Source organism: Mustela nivalis, assembly GCF_964662115.1.
Source record: "Mustela nivalis genome assembly, chromosome: 2".
Lineage (NCBI taxonomy): Eukaryota > Metazoa > Chordata > Mammalia > Carnivora > Mustelidae > Mustela > Mustela nivalis.
Window position 1 is genome coordinate 65,088,672 of NC_139021.1, and position 4,745 is coordinate 65,093,416.

The 4,745-nt window shown below is 43.6% G+C and overlaps 1 pseudogene across 1 annotated transcript; it reads left to right on the forward strand.

Annotated features, from left to right (window-relative positions):
* The first annotated feature begins 1,682 nt into the window (after positions 1-1,682).
* Positions 1,683-3,937, forward strand: LOC309859420 (kelch-like protein 13 pseudogene; annotated as a pseudogene). Its single transcript has one exon. The product of its transcript is annotated as a kelch-like protein 13 pseudogene (transcript).
* The last annotated feature ends 808 nt before the right edge of the window (positions 3,938-4,745 follow it).

The following is a 4,745-nucleotide window of genomic DNA, read 5'->3' on the forward strand; positions in this document are numbered from 1 at the left end:
TTTAGTCCTATTATAGCAATCAACTATTTGATTATTTCTATCTCAGGCTTAAACTCCCAGGCAAGTTATCCAGCTTACTACTGCCTAGACTTAAGATTCAAATGAATTTAGTATTGGCAGTCACTTTTACGGTTAGATAGTTTTCTTCACTTCTGATACTTAAGATTAAAGATATTAAATTACTGGGACACCTGGGTGGCTCAGTTGGTTGGGCAGCTGCCTTCGGCTCAGGTCATGATCCCAGGGTCCTGGGATCGATTCCCACATCGGGCTCCTTGCTCGGCAGGGAGCCTGCTTCTCCCTCTGCCTCTGCCTGCCATTCTGTCTGTCTGTGCTCGCTTTCTCCCTCTCTCTCTCTCTGATAAATAAATAAAATCTTAAAAAAAAAGATATTAAATTACCGACTTCCTGGTTGTTACCAGGTCTTATAGTACATACCCTGTAATTATAGATACAGGTCAAAGATAGCCAAGTGAGAGCTAGTAGCAGCATATCGACTTTTACTTAATAATTTTAATGTCATGTACCAAACTCTGAATAAAATAAAATGCCAAAATGGTATTTGTTACACTAAAGTTTAACACATAAATGACAACGAGAATTTCTCATATTGTCTGTCCCCAAATTCTCTAATATAATTTTATTTCCTGATACTAAAGCATGCACTTTGTTCAATGGAAAGGCATGAGTGTGTTATTTTGGTCACTAGAGGGCAGGAAATTAAAGTACATTATTTCCAAAACCCTTTAAAGATACATGTCATATTTAGGGAATCTTAATGATTTTCTGAAAGGAGAAAATAATCTGCTAAATACATATTTTCCCAGCAAATAATTCATAAACACTCATAAATATAACAAATAATAAGCTCGATTATTTTTGTTTTAATCATTTTTATAGGAAAGAAATAAATATTTCTATTGGATAATAATCTCAAGAATGCACATTTCCCCTAACATAATGTCTTCTGTTTAATAGTTTTCATTTGATGTTAAAAAAAAAAAAAGTCCTTCCTTTCTGCTGTGACTATTCATATATTCAATGCGTTTCTTTTCTCAGAAGTTTATTTAATCTTGTTAAATGTTCATGGTTTATCTCCCCCTCCGATTTCCCCCAAGTCACTTCTGAGAGACTGTCAACTCTGAGAAACAAACTGAGGGTTTTGGAGGGGAGGGGAGTGGGGGGTTGGGTGAGCCTGGTGGTGGGTATGATGGAGGGCACATATTGCATGGAGCACTGGGTGTGGTGCATAAACAATGAATTTTGGAACACACACACACACACAATTTAATTTAATTTAATTTAATTTTAAAAAAGAATATATACGAGGCGCCGCCGGGGCCACCCCAGCCGCCATGTTCCCCCCGCCCGCGAGCTCGCTCCCCCCGCCCCCTCCCCTCCTTAACTGGACTCCCGCCCCCTCCCTCTCCCCCCGCACCCCCCAACCCCCGAGGTCAGGCGGAGGCTCTGCCAATGCGGCCGCAGCAGCTCAATCTCCCCTTCCGGGGAAGCCGGGAACGGGGACTTTGGAAAATAAGTGGATCGGCGGACGGGTTAGGGTCCCTGCTCTCCACCTGCGCGAGGGCGAAGTGACCAGGACGAGCCAGGGGCTGCGGAGGTGGGGGGGCGGTGTCTCGCAAGCGGGAGGGAGCCCCGGCTGCGCCGTGCGACTCTCTCTTTGGCCCTCGGAGTGCGGCAGCGGACTGACGGACGGCGGGACGCGGGGACGCGGCAAACAAGGTCATTATCCGAGTGTTAGAGGTGATGGATCATCTTCATAGAGGGGAGTCAGTCGCTGCAATACTCCGTAACCGATCTCTAGTGGAAGAGGAGGACCAGCACATGAAATTGTCCCTTGGAAGCAGCGAAATGGGTCTCTCATCCCATCTGCGGTCTTCCAAGGCAGGGACCACACGCGTCTTTACCAGCAATACCCACAGTTCGGTGGTGTTACAGGGCTTTGACCAGCTTCGACTTGAAGGATTGCTTTGCGATGTGACCCTGATGCCTGGTGGCACAGATGACACCGTCCCTGTGCATAGAGTCATGATGGCCTCTGCTAGTGATTACTTCAAGGCAATGTTCACAGGTGGAATGAAAGAACAAGATTTAATGTGCATTAAGCTTCACGGTGTGAGCAAAGTCGACTTAAGGAAAATTATTGATTTCATTTATACTGCAAAGCTTTCTCTTAACATGGACAACCTTCAGGACACCCTCGAAGCTCCAGTTTTCTTCAGATTCTGCCGGTTTTGGACTTCTGCAAAGTATTTCTCATATCTGGGGTCACTTTAGACAATTGTGTCGAAGTTGGTCAGATTGCCAACACCTACAATCTGACAGAAGTGGATAAATATGTCAACAGTTTTGTCTTGAAGAATTTTCCCGCATTGCTGAGCACTGGGGAGTTCTTGAAGCTCCCTTTTGAGCATCTTGCCTTTGTGCTTTCCAGTAATAGCCTTAAGCACTGCACTGAACTTGAGCTCTTTAAGGCTACCTGTCTCTGGCTACGCCTAGAAGAGCCTCGGATGGACTTTGCTGCCAAATTAATGAAGAACATAGGATTTCCACTGATGACACCGCAGGAGCTCATCAATTATGTGCAAACCGTGGATTTCATGAGAACTGATAATACCTGTGTGAATCTCCTTTTGGAAGCCAGCAATTACCAAATGATGCCATACATGCAGCCAGTGATGCAGTCAGACAGGACTGCCATTCCCTCTGACACCACTCATTTGGTCACACTCGGAGTTCTGAGGCAGCAGCTGGTTGTCAGCAAGGAATTGCGCATGTATGATCAAAAGGCCCATGAATCGAAATCGTTAGCCCCCATGGATGCCCCACGGTACAAGCATGGCATTGCTGTCATTGGAAATTTCCTCTATGTCATCGGCGGACAGAGCAATTATGACACAAAAGGAAAAACAGCAGTCGATATGGTCTTCAGATTTGATCCTCGCTACAATAAATGGATGCAGGTTGCATCTTTAAATGAAAAGCGCACCTTTTTCCACCTAAGTGCCCTCAAAGGATATCTGTACGCAGTCGGTGGGCGAAATGCAGCTGGTGAACTGCCCACAGTGGAGTGTTACCATCCAAGAACAAATGAATGGACCTATGTTGCCAAAATGAGTGAACCCCACTAGGGCCATGCTGGAACTGTGTATGGAGGAGTCATTTATATTTCAGGGGGAATCACTCATGACACTTTCCAAAAGGAGCTCATGTGCTTTGACCCGGACACTGACAAATGGATCCAGAAGGCGCCGATGACCACGGTCAGAGTGTATGGTGGGCGAGAGGCTCTACGTCATTGGCGGCAATCACTTCCGAGGCACAAGTGATTATGATGATGTCCTAAGCTGTGAATACTACTCACCTATCCTTGACCAGTGGACCCCAATTGCTGCCATGTTAAGGGGGCAGAGCGATGTCGGGGTTGCAGTCTTTGAAAATAAGATCTACGTGGTCGGTGGGTATTCCTGGAATAATCGCTGTATGGTGGAGATAGTGCAGAAATATGACCCTGACAAAGATGAGTGGCATAAGGTGTTTGATCTCCCAGAGTCCCTTGGTGGCATCCGAGCTTGTACACTCACGGTGTTCCCTCCCCAAGAAACCACACCATCACCTTCTAGAGAGTCCACCTTTTCTGCACCTTAAGATCAACCCCGCCCCGCGACTAAGATGCTGTGTTCCTATCTTTGCAGCGTGTCATGAATTCTCTTCTTTTGCGCCCCCTTTAGTAGTGTATGTAAGGATTAGCCTCCAGTAATTGTTACAGATATTGGAAAAAAAAAAAAAAGACAACATTGATGTTATTTGTGCTGTTTCTTTGGCTTAGGGTGTTTATAAAGTTGGTAACAAAACCATTCTGGAAATGTATCCCATTGAAGCTGATGTTTAACATATAAAAACAAAACAAAACAAAACACACACACACACAAAACCCACAAAAAAAAAAAAAAACCAACCCAAGATATTGTCTATAAAATGTTTCTTCAGTACTTTTTCGATGCTGTGTATTGGGTGTAAGGTATTTGTCATCTTACATTAGAAAGCCCAGCGAACCAACTCGAAGGTGGATTGTAGTAAGTGTACAACTGTGCTAACTCGGCTTCAAAGTAAAAAGTTTTCCTTTCATCTTTGACTGTGAGATGTCGAAGGGAGGCAGCTTGCTCTAACAGGAAACAATAGACAAAAGGTTGCCAACTCGCATGAGCTACCTCCCTCTTTTCATAAAGTATTTTTGACATATCTGTCAACCCACCTATCTGCGTGGGTGCATTGAAAACATAGGAAGTTTCTTAGACACACAGGAGAAATAATAACTGAAATTCACCAATATTAATAATAATAAAAAGAAACAGCATGACCCCTCTGCTTAGAAACAAGAGTTCGGGGTTTCTAAAGTGTGTATAAATACATACACACATGTACATTGAGCAGACACAAAATTTTAAAAATGGAATGTCACATCAAATAAACCTGAATGATCTTTTAAAATTTCTACCAAAAAGCAGCTTCCGTTAAAATGGGAATTCAGTAGCACACATGGAAAATCCTACTGAATTTAGGTGGACAAGGGCTAGAAATGTTGAGCAACTAAATTTGTCACTTGACCAAATTTTTCCTTCCGAAACTGTAATCTATGCCTTCTCATTTGCTGTTAAGGTAACTTGCATATTATCTGTGTTCTGTATACTCTCAATTCATAAGGTTATTTAGTACAAAGTGTAGCA